The following is a 15,151-nucleotide window of genomic DNA, read 5'->3' as shown; positions in this document are numbered from 1 at the left end:
ATCATTTAGAATCATTCGACCTTCGTCTGGTGTAATACATCGTTGAGCGACCCTTGTGACACTTTCTTTGTAAAGCTGACCACCTATCACCGTGAATGCTTTGGATCCACGGACAACCTGATGGGCCTCATCTTCATCTTCTGGAAGCTCTTTCCTAAGTAGATATGCAATATATGGTATTGTCCAGTCGGGGGTGATTACCAAAACTTCCATGATTAGGTCAACCACGACTGGGAGTTCAATCTCAGTCGGATCGGTAGAACTTTTAGGTTGCGGGGGCTCCTGTGTGAAAGCATCTTCTTGGACATACATGGTATGGAGATGCTCCAAGAACACATTCTTGGGTATAGGTTTCCGAGTGGAACCCAACTTTGCCAGATCGTCAGTGGCTTGATTCTTGATTCGGGGTATGTCATGGAGTTCTAACCCCTCGAACTTCCTTTCTACCTTCCTTACTGCATTGCAGTAACCAGTCATGGCTGGACTCCTGATATCCCACTCCTTCATTACTTGATTGACCACTAAGTCCGAGTCGTTGTAGACCACCAGGCGACAGACGTCGAGTGAGATAGCCATACACAACCCATACAACAGTGCCTCATACTCAGCTTCATTGTTTGAGGAATCAAAGCAAATTTGAAGGACATAACTGAGCTTGTCCCCTCTGGGAGATACCAGAACTACACCAGCACCAGAACCATTCAGCATCTTGGACCCATCAAAGAACATAGTCCAATGCTCCGAGTGAATCTGAGTCAGTTGCTGCTGTTCAATCCACTCGGTGAGGAAATCTGCTATTGCTTGGGACTTGATTGCTTTCTTTGCCCCGAACTTGATTTCCAATGGAAGGAGTTCAATCGGCATTTTTTCCACTCGACCAGTTGCATCTCTGTTGTTCAGAATTTCTGACAATGGAGTGTCGCTGACGACTGAAACTGGATGATTGAAAAGTAGTGTGCAACTTTCTACGCGGTCAAGTAAATTCCATAGACAAGCTTCTGATAATGCGGATATGTCTGCTTGGACGGAGTCAAGACTTCAGAAATATAATATACTGGGCACTGAACTTTGTAAGATTTGCACAGTGCTAATGACTTGTGAAGTGGCTGCAATGTATAGTAATAGAGGTTCTTTGCTGACCGGAGCAGCAAGCACCGGCTGGGTGGAAAGCAGGGCTTTGAGCTCTACAAACTCTGCTTCGGCTTCACGAGTCCACTTGAACTTGTCAGACTTTTTCATCAATCGGTAAAGAGGCAATGCCTTTTCACCGACACGAGAGATGAATCGGCTCAACACAGCCAAACAACCAGTGAGCTTCTGAACGTCGTGCACATGCACGGGGAGTTTCATTCGGAGGATTGCTCCAACCATCTCTAGGTTAGCATCGATCCCTCGTTCGGAAACAAGGAAACCGAGTAACTTTCCACCTTGGACTCTGAATGTGCACTTTGATGGGTTAAGCTGAAGGAAATATGCCCTAGAGGCAATAGTAAAGTTCTTATTTATATTCAAGCTGAAGGAAATATGCCCTAGAGGCAATAGTAAAGTTCTTAGTTATATTCCTTATATCATGATAAATGTTAATTATTCATGCTAGAATTGTATTAACCGGAAACTTATTACATGTGTGAATACATAGACAAACAGAGTGTCACTAGTATGCCTCTACTTGACTAGCTCATTGAATCAAAGATGGTTAAGTTTCCTAACCACAGACATGAGTTGTCATTTGATTAACGGTATCGCATCATTAGAGAATGATGTGACTAACTTGACCCATCCGTTAGCTTAGCACGATGATTGTTTAGTTTGTTGCTATTGCTTTCTTCATTGCTTATACATGTTCCTATGACTATGAGATCATGCAACTCCCGAATACCAAAGGAACACTTTGTGTGCTACCAAACGTCACAACGTAGCTAGGTGATTATAAAGGTTCTCTACAGGTGTCTCCGATGGTGTTTGTTGAGTTGGCATGGATCAAGATTGGGATTTGTCACTCCGATTGTCGGAGAGGTATCTCTGGGCCCTCTTGATAATGTACATCACTATAAGCCTTGCAAGCAATGTAGCTAATGAGTTTGGTACGGGATGTAGCATTACGGAACGAGTAAACAGACTTGCCGGTAATGAGATGGAACTAGGTATTGAGATACCGGCAATCGAATCTCGGGCAAGTAACATACCGATGACAAAGGCAACAACGTATATTGTTATGCGGTTTGACCGATAACGATCTTCGCAGAATATCTAGGAACCAATATGAGCATCCAGGTTCTACTATTGGTTATTGACCGAAGACATGTCTCGGTCATGTCTACATAGTTCTCGAACCCGTAGGGTCCGCACGCTTAACGTTAGGTGAGGACCAGTATTACGAGTTTATGTGTTTTGATGTACCGAAGGTAGTTCGGAGTCCCAGATTTGATCATGGACATACCAAGGAGCCTCGAAATGGTCGAGACATAAAGATCGATATATTGGAAGCATATGTTTGGACATCGGAATGGTTCCGGGTGAAAACGGGGGTATACCGGAGCACCGGGAGGTTACCGGAACCCCCCGAGAGGTGTATGGGCCTTATTGGGCCGTAGTGGGAGACAGGGGAAAGGAGCAAAGGAGGGGAGCGCCCCCCAAGCCCAATCCGAATTGGGTGGGGGGCCAGCCCCCCTTCCCTTCCTCCACCCTCCACCTTCCTTCTCTCCTAAATCCAACAAGGCAGGGGGTGATCCTACTCCCGATGGGAGTAGGACTCCCCTTGGGGCGCGCCTAGGAGGCCGGCCCCCTCCCCCTCCTCCACTCCTTTATATTCGGGGGAGGGGGCACCCCATAGACACACAAGTTGACCATTGATCTTTAGCCGTGTGCGGTGCCCTCTCCACCATAATCCACCTCGGTAATATCGTAGCGGTGCTTAGGCGAAGCCCTGTTCTGGTAGCAACATCATCACTGTCATCACGCCGTCATGCTCCTGAAGCTCTCCCTTGAATCTCCACTGGATCATGAGTTTGCGGGACGTCACCGAGCCGAACGTGTGTAGATCACGGAGGTGCCGTATATTCGGTACTAGATCGGTCGATCATGAAGACGCAAGACTACATCAACCGCGTTGTCATAACGCTTCCGCTTACGGTCTACGAGAGTATGTAGACGATACTCTCCCCTCTCGTTGCTATGCATTACCATGATCTTGCGTGTGTGTAGGAAAATTTTGAAATTACTGGGTTTATGCGTTTATGTTATATGCACGAGTAGAACACAAAGGAGTTGTGGACGTGGGTATATAGATATTGCTTTCTATCACTAGTTTATTATTGATTCAGCGGAATTGTTGGATGAAGCGGCCTAGACCGACATTACGCGTACACTTACGCGAGACTGGTTCTACCAACGTGCTTCACACACAGGTGGCTAGTGGGTGTCTGTTTCTCCAGCTTTAGTTGAATCGGATTCAATGAACAGGGTTCTTTCTGAAGATCAAAAAGCAATCACTATACCGCGTTGTGGTTTTTTGATGCATATGTAAGAACGGTTCTTGCTTAGCCCGTAGCAGCCACGTAAAACTTGCAATAACAAAGTAGAGGACGTCTAACTTGTTTTTGCAGGGTGATAACCCACAAGTATAGGGGATCACAACAGTTTTCGAGGATAGAGTATTCAACCCAAATTTATTGGTTTGACACAAGGGGAGCCAAAGAATAATCTCAAGTATTAGCAGCTGAGTTGTCAATTCAACCACACCTGGAAACTTAATATCTGCAGCAAAGTGTTTAGTAGCAAAGTAATATGATAGTAATGGTAATGGTGGTAAAAGGTAACGATAGCAAAAGTAATATTTTTGGTATTTTGTAGTGAGGATAACAATAGCAATGGAAAAGTAAATAAGCGAAGAACAATATATGGAAAGCTCGTAGGCAATGGATCGGTGATGGAGAATTACGCCGGATGCGGTTCATCATGTAACAGTCATAACATAGGGTGACACAGAACTAGCTCCAATTCATCAATGTAATGTAGGCATGTATTCCGAATATAGTCATACGTGCTTATGGAAAGAACTTGCATGGCATCTTTTGTCCTACCCTCCCGTGGCAGCGGGGTCCTATCGGAAACTAAGGGATATTAAGGCCTCCTTTTAATAGAGTACCGGAACAAAGCATTAACACATAGTGAATACATGAACTCCTCAAACTACGGTCATCACCGGGAGTGGTCCCGATTATTGTCACTTCGGGGTTGCCGGATCATAACACATAGTAGGTGACTATAGACTTGCAAGATAGGATCAAGAACTCTCATATATTGATGAAAGCATAATAGGTTCAGATCTGAAATCATGGCACTCGGGCCCAAGTGACAAGCATTAAGCATAGCAACATCAATCTCAGAACATAGTGGATACTAGGGATCAAACCCAATAAAACTAACTCGATTACATGATAAATCTCATCCAACCCATCGCCTTCCAGCAAGCCTACGATGGAATTACTCACGCACGGCGGTGAGCATCATGCAACTGGTGATGGAGGAAGGTTGATGATGACGATGGAGACAGATTCCCCTCTCTGGAACCCCGAATGGACTCCAGATCAGCCCTCCCGAGAGAGTTTAGGGCTTGGTGGCGGCTCCGGATCGTAAAATGCGATGAATCCTTCTCTCTGGTTTTTTCTCCCCGAAAGTGAATATACGGAGTCAGGGTTGAGGTCGGTGGAGCATCAGGGGGCCCACGAGGCAGGGGGCGCGCCTAGGGGGTAGGGTGCGCCCCCACCCTTGTGTACAGGTGGAGGCCCCCCTGACGTGGATCTTCCTTCCAGTATTTTTTATATATTCCAAAATAATTCTCTGTTGATTTTCAAGTCATTCCGGGAACTTTTATTCCTTTACAAAAATAACACCATGGAAATTCTAGTGAAAATAGCATCATTCCGGGTTAGTTCCATTCAAATCATGCAAGTTAGAGTCCAAAACAAGGGCAAAAGTGTTTGGAAAAGTAGATAGGACGGAAACATATCAATTCCCCCAAGCTTAAACCTTTGCTTGTCCTCAAGCAATTCAGTTGATAAACTGAAAGTGATAAAGAAAAACTTTTAAAAACTCGGTTTGCTCTTGTTGTTGTAAATATGTAAAGCCAGCATTCAAGTTTTTAGCAAAGATTATGAACTAACCATATTCACAATAACATTTAGGTCTCATGTTTACTCATATCAATGACATAATCAACTAGCGAGCAATAATAATAAATCTCGGATGACAACATGTTCTCAAAACAATCATGATATGATATAATAAGATGGTATCTCACTAGCCCTTTCTGAGACCGCAAAACATAAATGCAGAGCACCTTTAAAGATCAAGGACTGGATAGACATTGTAATTCATGGTAAAAGAGATCCAATCAAGTCATACTCAATGTAAACTAATGGTAATGGATGCAAATGACAGCGGTGCTCTCCAACTGGTGCTTTTTAATAAGAGGATGATGACTCAACATAAAAGTAAATAGATATGCCCTTTGCAGAGGGAAGGAGGGATTTCTAGAGGTGCCAGAGCTCGGTTTTGAAATAGATATGAATAATATTTCTAGCGGTATACTTTCATTGTCAACATAACAACCAAGAGATGGAGATATCTTCCATGCTACACACATTATAGGCGGTTCTCAAACCGAATGGTAAAGTTTATACCCCCCCCCTCCATCAACAGCATCAATCCATGACTTGCTCGAAACAACGAGTGCCTCCAACTAACAAGAGTCCCGGGGGAGTTTTGTTTGCAATTATTTTGATTTGATTTGAATAAAGCATGGGACTGGGCATCCCGGTAACCAGCCATTTTCTCGTGAGTGAGGAGCGGAGTCCACTCCTCTTGAGAATAACCCGCCTAACATGCAAGATACGAACAACCCTAGTTGATACATGAGCTATTAGAGCATACAAAACAAAATGTTTATGTGAAGGTTTAGAGTTTGGCACATACAAATTTACTTGGGATGGCAGGTAGATACCATATATAGGTAGGTATGGTGGACTCGTATGGAATAGCTTTGGGGTTTATGGAATTGGATGCACAAGCAGTATTCCCGCTTAGTACAGGTGAAGGCTAGCAAATACTAGGAAGCGACCAGCTAGAGAGCAACAACAGTCATGAACATGCATTAAAATTAATCAACACCAAATGCCAGCATGAGTAGGATATAATGCACCATGAACATAAATATTGTAGAGGCTATGTTGATTTTGTTTCAACTACATGCGTGAACATGTGCCAAGTCAAGCCACTCGAAACGTTCAAAAGAGGATACCACCCTATCATACCACATCACAACCATTATAATAGCATGTTGACACGCAAGGTAAACCATTATAAGCTCCTAGCTAATTAAGCATGGCATAAGCAACTATAATCTCTAATTGTCATTGCAAACATGTTTTTCCATAATAGGCTGAATCAAGAACGATGAACTAATCATATTTACAAAAACAAGAGAGGTCGAGTTCATACCAGCTTTTCTCATCTCAATAAGTTCATCATATAATCATCATTATTGCCTTTCACTTGCACGACTGAATAGTGTGGATAATAATAATAGTGCACGTGCATTGGACTAAGCTGGAATCTGCAAGCATTCAATTCAAGAGAGAAGACAAGGTAATATGGGCTCTTTGTTAGATCAACAATAATGCATATAAGAGCCACTTTAACATTTTAGTTATGGTCTTCTCCTCTCGAACCCCAAAGAACAAGAAAAGAAATAAAACTATTTACATAGAAAAGCTCCCAACAAGCAAAAGAAGAACGAGAAATCTTTTTGTGTTTTCTTTTTAATTACTACAACAAGCATGGGAAGTAAAATAATTAAAAGCTACAACTAATTGTTTTGTTTTTATTAAGGTTTATTAAACACACAAGAAGAAAGCATAAAAAGGAAAATAAACTAGCATGGATGATACAATGAAAAAGTATAAGCACCGACAACTAGCAATGAGTGTGTGAACATGAATGTAATGTCGGTGAGAAATATGTACTCCCCCAAGCTTAGGCTTTTGGCCTAAGTTGGTCTATGGCCACGGCTGGCCTAATGGATATCCAAAGTTGTAGCTGGGGTCGTACTGAGATGCAGCAGCTCTTGCCTCATGAGCTGCCGCTTGGAGACGGGCCGTCTCCATCCTCCTCTTATACTCGTCCGCCTCCTCCCTGGTTATAACATATCTCCCTTTTGCCTGAGAGTCAAAGAAAGCAGGAACAAGGAGAGCGACGTGGTAGGTGCGTCGTTTGTCATAGATTAGTCGGTACTGGAAAAACTGATCGTTCCTCTCAACAAACTGATGACGAACCATGGCCTCATAATCTAAATAAACAGGAGGCAACTCAATATCATACCCACTTATGGGTATATCAAGAAAATTAGCTAGACGGGTTGCATAAATTCCACCAAAGAAATCTTCATTAAATCTATTATTATGCAACCTACGTGCAACAATAGCCCCCAAGTTGTATTGCTTATCTCCTAAAACAGCACTTTTGAGAACGCTAAGATCAGGCACACACATGTGACATGCTTCATCCTTACCATTAATGCATCTACCTATGAAGAGAGCAAAATAATGTATAGCAGGAAAATGAATGCTCCCTATGGTAGCTTATGTTATGTCTCTAGATTCCCCCACAGTTATATTACCAAGAAAATCTCTAAATTCAGATTTGCGAGGTTCATTAGGACTACCCCATTGTGGAGTTTGCAAGCAGTATTAAAATCCTCTAAGTCTATAGTATAAGATTTTTCATAATGATCAAATAGGACAGTTTGAGAATTGCGTGATGATCAAAATTCAAACCTCTTCACAAAGGAATCAGTGAGATAGTGGTATTGGCGGCACTTATCTGCCTCGAAGCTCTCAAGATCGGCATTACACACATACGCATTAAATTCTTCCTTGATTCCTGCTCGATCCATAAAGTCCTCTGACGGCCATTTAGAAGCCCGCACCTGAGCTTCCCTCGGTGGTTCCTCATCGGCATCGCGTATTGCGAGCCTGGGACCTTTCTTCCTTGAAGGACCACCTTGGTACATTTTCCTAAACATATTTCTTCCTCTGAAAAATTTCTGAAATTTTTAGTAACTTCAAAATAAAAGTGAACCAAACTCAACAAAATTGATAGCAACTACACCTACAAGAGCCTAGAGGCAATATCATGCATCAAAATTACTTTTGACCACATAAATTTGACATGAAAGCGCAAGAACTGGGTCACCTAAGCAGCAAAAATATGCAATGAATAAAGCACTAGAACAAAAACTAATTGGACCATTGGAGGAGTCACATACCAAGGAACAATCCCGCAAAGCAGTTTTGTGAGAGGTGCTTTGAGCAAGGAGATCGAAAATGGCAGCAAAATGAGCTTGGACTCGGGTTTGAGCTGGTTGGTGACGTTTGTGGGAGGAAGAAGTGTGTTGTAGCTGGAATAAGTGGAGGGGAGCCACCATGGGCCCAGGAGGCAGGGGGCGCGCCTAGGGGGTAGGGCGCGCCCTCCACCCTCATGGCCAGGTGCTTGCTCCCCCTGATGTGTTCTTAGTGCCAGATATTCTCAAATATTCCAGAAAAAATCATATTTAAATTTCAGGGCATTTGGAGAACTTTTATTTTCGGGGTATTTTTTATTGCATGGATAATTCAGAAAACAGACAGAATGTACTATATTTGCTTTATTTCAACTAAATAATAGAAAGTAAAAAAGAGGGTACAGAGAGTTGTGTTTTCTAAATTCATCCATCTCATGCTCACCAAAAGGAATCCACTAACAAGGTTGATTAGGTGTTGTTAACAAACTCATTCCGAATAACATGGAACCGGAGAATTTTCGAATAACACTAGGTTACCTCAACGGGGATATGCACATCCCCAACAATAAGAATATCATATTTCTTCTTGACAGTAGGAAGAGGAAATTCAAAACCTCCAATAGTGATTGTTGAAAATTTTCGAATAGAATTTATACTGTGGACTTGAGGTTGTTTCCTCGGAAAATGCACCGTATTCTCATTACCATTAACATGAAAAGTGACATTGCCTTTGGTGCAATTAATAACAGCCCCTGCAGTATTCAAAAAGGGTCTTCCAAGAATAATACACTACAACAAGAACCCCCCTTTGGCAACGCATCAATGTGTTGTCGTATGTCCATATAAGCGTTGCTATGTCCATATAAGCGTTGCTAAGGTCTACACCAACGGATTAAAATGCATTGCCGTTGGTGGCGTTGCAAAGGTCTACACCAACATATATACATGCGTTGGTAAACGGAATAAATAAGTGTTGTAAGATAGCAACATATAGAGCTAGAGCACAACAACACTTCATATGCGTTGGTGGCTAGCCTAGAAAATGACCATTGTAATGCCTAGAAGAACTATCGTATTGCTTGGACAATTGATGGTATTTTGTATATTAGCATCCAGAACTTATTGCATTAATGTTGATAATGCATAGGAGACACAAACATAACAATGAGAAAGGTCACATATATTAAATCAACTTGATTGCTTTACAAAGAACATGATACACATATTACAATATGTGAAACTATCTAGTAATAGTCTGATTCTCAACCTTGCACTGAACGACTCAGCCATCTAAACACATGGTGTTTGAAACATTGACCCTAAAAATTACATTCCAAAACATAATCTGAAACTCTCTAGTAGTAGCCACCTTCTCGATCTTGTAATCAACTTCTGAGCCATGCATCATCGATTTATCTTGGCAATCTACAACAACAAAGAAATGAGAATAGCAAGGTACCATCAAAGAAAATCAATTAACAGGGAAGTAAAATTTAAACAAAAGAGCAACATATAAAGGTTGGAGGACATGTGATAGTTAATCTTACTATATGACTAATAATTTTGTTTTAGTGGTTATGTCAACCAAGAAACAGTTACTCCCGGAGGGAGTACCAAGTCAACACCCATAGTTTTTTGTTTTATATTATAGGTCAGTACTCTTGAGTGTAGCAAGGGCAACATTCTTATTTGGATTTCCCAAGCTAAGCAGGAACTGCAATAAGCATTAATATTGAAAAAAGTATGAGCAAATAAATTGTTGCTCAGCCATGTTGAATTCACACAATAGAGAAATGAGCATACCTTGTCTTTAGATGGATGATTGCATCTCCATATCATAGAGGAAGCTTCACTTTAAATGCAATATGTTGCTTCCCTGAACAGATTAGTTAAAGTTTCACTTCTCTGAACACCCAAGTCGAAGCAAGCACCAGAACAATATCCTTGTTTCGTCATCCAACATATATCATCACCTCTAAAGAGCTATGAAATATCATAATTTGATCAATTTTTACAGTCCCAGCCATAGCACTATGCTATATAGACAGAGAAAAGAGGGCCTTTTGAAAAGAGCGTCCTTATGTTAAACGAGTTAAACACCTTACAAAGAATATAATGAAGATAAAGTGAGGTACATGCCAAAAACTATGTACATCGACAAATATAGCATCCATGATTGCAAAGAAAGATCTGCAGTTCTCAAAACAATACATATAAATGTAGAGATTTTCAAATTTCCAGAAGTACATGAAGTTGAGAGCTACAAAGCATGGATACGGCAAAATCTGCCGATTTGATGTCCTAGTATAGCGGGATACAGCGACACGCCTGGATAAGCTGGGATACACGTATCCCGCAGCATCCCATGATTCCTGAATTAAAAAAAAAATAGAAAAAAGCATCGATACGGCTGTGGTACGTTGAGGGACTCGGGAGGCCCAATAATAGCCTCGGCACAATACAAACTCTCGTACGCACGCACGCCACATAACGAAGGACCTGCTGCTAACCAGCAGCGAACGCGCCGCCACCACCTGGACTCGACCACCGCCCCCAGCAGCTTCTCCTCCCGGAGGCAACCACACTCAAGCAGGTAACCCCAAGGACAGCAGCCTTTCATCAACCTCTTCATCTTTGTGACATGATTTCCTTCAATTGAGAGGCTGCTAATTGCTTCCCCATGTTGTGCTCACTTGAATGATTTCTACTTGTTTATAGGGAGCATGGCATCCGGGAGCGCCACCCCCGAGGCCACCCATCCGTGGGTGAGATCAAAGGACAGCCTGGTCCCTGGTGTTCGTAGATACGAACTATCCTCTGTGGGATCCAGACCCAGTAGTGTTTCATTGTTTTTTCTGTTTTGACTCTGTATATTTCTTATTTATTTTATATATACTCACCGTATCCCCGAATGACTGTTTTTGAAAAATGATGTATCCCGTGTCCTTGTATGCGTATCCCCGTCTTTCTGTCCCCGTGTTCGTGCTTTTTAGGTTGAGAGAACATAATTCCCACAAAGCTAAATCAGGTGGTTCTATTAAATGATAACAAGTATGTTTTCACATGATTTTAATTTATATAGATGCTTGGGAATATGACAAATCTAAATTATGAATACACAAACTTTTTCAACCTTGGTTTTTAAATTACATTGCAGATAATGTCATGTAAATCACCTACATGTTTACTACCCAGCTGGAATCTTGCTGTCGTACCTCCTTTTGCAGAAGTAGCCCACTATATGCCTTGATCTTTCTCCCAAAGATGAATATGTAAGAAATTTTGGCGCTGCAAAGAATGATGGATTCGCTTCATAAGTACTTGCAAGAACATTTAAGTTTTACATATATAAATCAGTGGATCATAAGTCATACCATAAGCACTAGCTAGTATCATCATTCTGAACCTGAGGATTTACGTGTTAAGAGAAAGAATAAACAGACAAATGTTGGCTGATGCGAAGTCAATTTCAGAACTAGCAAGGAGAGATGAAATTAAGGATTATGAAATAAAGAAAAAGAGAAACAATAGGAAGTAGAGATGCATGTGGGGCTTATTCATAGATTATTACAAGGAAATCAGTAAGGTTTCATAACACCGATAAGAAGATATTTGTTTTCTTTCTCGAAAAAAATCATGATGTTGTACATAATAGTGGTCACCTATTAAATGATACTAGAAGGAATGGTTTTTATAAATAGTCAGGAACTAACAGCTAGGATATCTAGAGATACTATCAACTTATTCAATTGACAGTCTTATCATCTTCATGGATATATTAATTAATTATCCACACACATAGCTACATGAAAAAATAAAATCTAATGTATCACAAGATAGAACTATTTAGAAAAAGAGAACGCACACATTTTCCTGAATCAACACATATAGCCATGTGGTGAATCACTTGTATGCGTACACCCAGATGACTGAATTACCCCTAGGTAGCAGTATTTCTGTGCACATATGAGAATAGTGAGGAATACAAACCATGGAGTGGTGTGGCTATCGGTGCAAGCCAGCGCCCACAAAGGCGGATCAGGCAAGTGATAAGGCAGCATTAATCATTGTTGTAATGGCCGGCAAAGAATTATCCATGGCAAGATGCCATGCCACAAAGTAGCGGCAGGGCAAGAGCAGAGGGGAGGGGTGCCTTACTGAACCGTCACATCGGAGTCGAGGTAGCCAAGGTGGAACAGCGCCATCGAGCCTAGCCGGTAGCCGATTGAGTGTGGAAGTGGGATTGCTGGGCCGAGCACATGAGCTACAACAATGAACCGTCGCACCGTGCAGAGGCGTGGAGGACGTCGTGGCGGTGGGGGTTGGGGGCGGGGCCAGAGGAGAACAAGAGGGGGGACGAGCTGGTGAGGCGTGGTGAAGGGGAGCACCGGAGTTTCCTCGAATCAGAGGCGGCGGCGGCAGCGGCGTTGTGGTGGAGCTCGTGTGGGAGATGTGAATCGGGGGGAGAGGTGGTGGAGAGATAAGAGATTGGGTTCTTTTTTTCCTCCTTGGCTGCGTGTTGGTTGCGTGATATTTAGACCGAGGTGGATACAGGGAGGTTATCCTTCGTGGGGAGGTGGGAGGTTTGTTTAACTCAATGCATCTCGACTTTCATTGCTAGATATGCGTTGTTATAGGTGGGTTTTTGTTGTAGTGATAGACATACTCTCGTCCTCGGGAATATCAAGAATAACAAACTCCGTTAAAATAGTAACTTTTGCAACCACAACAGGTATAGCAGTTGATTTATCAGTCATTTGTAAAGATATTTCAGTAGGTGTCAACTTATTCAAATTAAGTCTACAACATAAAGAGAGAGGCATAACACTAACACCATCTCCAAGATCAGATAAAGCAGTTTTAACATAGTTTCTTTTAATGGAGCATGGTATAGTTGGTACTCCTGGATCTCCAAGTTTCTTTGGTATTCCACCCTTAAAAGTATAATTAGCAAGCATGGTGGAAATTTCAGCTTCCGGTATCTTTCTTTTATTTGTAACAATTTCTTTCATATACTTAGCATAAGGATTCATTTTAAGCATATCAATCAAACGCATACGCAAGAAGATAGGTGTGATCATTTCAGCAAAGCGCTCAAAATCATCATCATCTTTTTTCTTGGATGGTATAGGAGGAAAAGGCATGGGTTTCTGAACCCATGGTTCTCTTTCTTTACCGTGCTTCCTAGCAACAAAGTCTCTCTTATCATAACGTTGATTCTTCGATTGTGGGTTATCAAGATCAACAGCAGGTTCAATTTCTACATCATTATTATTGCTAGGTTGAGCATCAACATGAACATCATTATTAACATTATCACTAGGTTCATGCTCATTACCAGATTATGTTTCAGCATCAGAAATAGAAATATCATTGGGATTCTTAGGTGTGTCATCAACAGGTTTACTAGAAGCATGCAACGTCCTATCATTTTTCTTTTTCCTTCCTCTTAGAAGGACTAGGTGCATCATCGTTATTTCTTTGAGAATCTTGCTCAATTCTCTTAGGATGACCCTCAAGATACAAAGGTTCCTGAGTCATTTTACAACCTCTAGTCATAACTCTAACAACATTATCTTTGTTTTTACTATTCAATTCATTGAGCAAATCATTCTGAGCTTTAAGTACTTGTTCTACTTGAGTGGTAACCATAGAAGCAAGTTTACTGATAAGTTTTAGTTCACCTTTGACATTAGCCATATAATCACCCAAGTGTTCAAGCATATCAGCATTGCGTTTAAATTCTATACCAAAATAAGTGTTGAAGTTTTCTTGTTTAACCATAAAGTTATCAAACTCATCCAAGCATGGGCTAGCAAACTTAGTAAATGGGATTTCAGCTTTATCATATATATAGAGAGAATTTACCTTTACTAACTGTGTCGGGTTATCAAGACCATGTATTTCTTCAATAGGTGATGGATTAAGACCATGTATTTCTTCAACAGGCGGTAAATTAAGACCATGTATTTCTTCAATAGGAGGTAAATAATTAACATTTCAGCTTTAATACCTTTTTCCTTTATAGATTTCTTTGCCTCTTGCATATCTTCGGGACTGAGAAATAGAATACCCCTTTTCTTCGGAGTTGGCTTAGGAGTTGGTTCAGGAATTGGGTCAGGAATTGGATCAGGAAGTGTCCAATTATTTTCATTAGTCAACATATTATTCAATAGAATTTCAGCTTCATCTCGTGTTCTTTCCCTGAAAACACAACTAGCACAACTATCCAGGTGGTCTCTGGAAGCATCAGTTAGTCCATTATAAAAGATATCAAGTATTTCATTTTTCTTAAGATGATGATCACGCAAAGCATTTAGTAATTGGAGAAGCCTCCCCCAAGCTTGTGGGAGACTCTCTTCTTATATTTGCACAAAATTATATATTTCCCTTAAAGCAGCTTATTTCTTATGAGCAGGGAAATATTTAGTAGAGAAGTAATAAATCATATCCTGGGGACCACGCACACAACCAGGATCAAGAGAATTAAACCATATCTTAGCATCACCCTTTAATGACAACAGAAATAATTTAAGGATATAACAATAGCGAGTTTTCTCATCATTAGTGAGCAGGGTGGCTATATCATTTAATTTAGTAAGATGCGCCACAACAGTTTCAGATTCATAGCCATAAAAAGGATCAGATTCAACCAAAGTAATTATCTCAGGGTCGACAGAGAAATCATAATCCTTATCAGTAACAAAGATAGGTGATGTAGCATAAGAAGGATCATATTTCATTCTAGCATTCAGAGTTTTTTGTTTCAGCTTAGCTAATAATTTCTTAAGATCACTCCTATCATTGCAA

General features: G+C 41.1%; 1 long non-coding RNA gene across 1 annotated transcript; it reads right to left on the bottom strand.

Annotated features, from left to right (window-relative positions):
• Positions 1 to 9,705: 9,705 nt before the first annotated feature.
• Positions 9,706 to 11,626, bottom strand: LOC123107313 (uncharacterized). The gene is made up of 3 exons (XR_006451644.1): positions 11,557 to 11,626; positions 10,145 to 10,217; positions 9,706 to 9,766 (listed from the first exon to the last, which is right to left on the bottom strand). It is a non-coding gene; the product is annotated as an uncharacterized lncRNA (long non-coding RNA).
• Positions 11,627 to 15,151: the final 3,525 nt, after the last annotated feature.

This window comes from Triticum aestivum, chromosome 5A, assembly GCF_018294505.1.
Source record: "Triticum aestivum cultivar Chinese Spring chromosome 5A, IWGSC CS RefSeq v2.1, whole genome shotgun sequence".
Classification (NCBI taxonomy): Eukaryota; Viridiplantae; Streptophyta; class Magnoliopsida; order Poales; family Poaceae; genus Triticum; species Triticum aestivum.
This window is presented reverse-complemented; position numbering and strand designations above follow the sequence as displayed.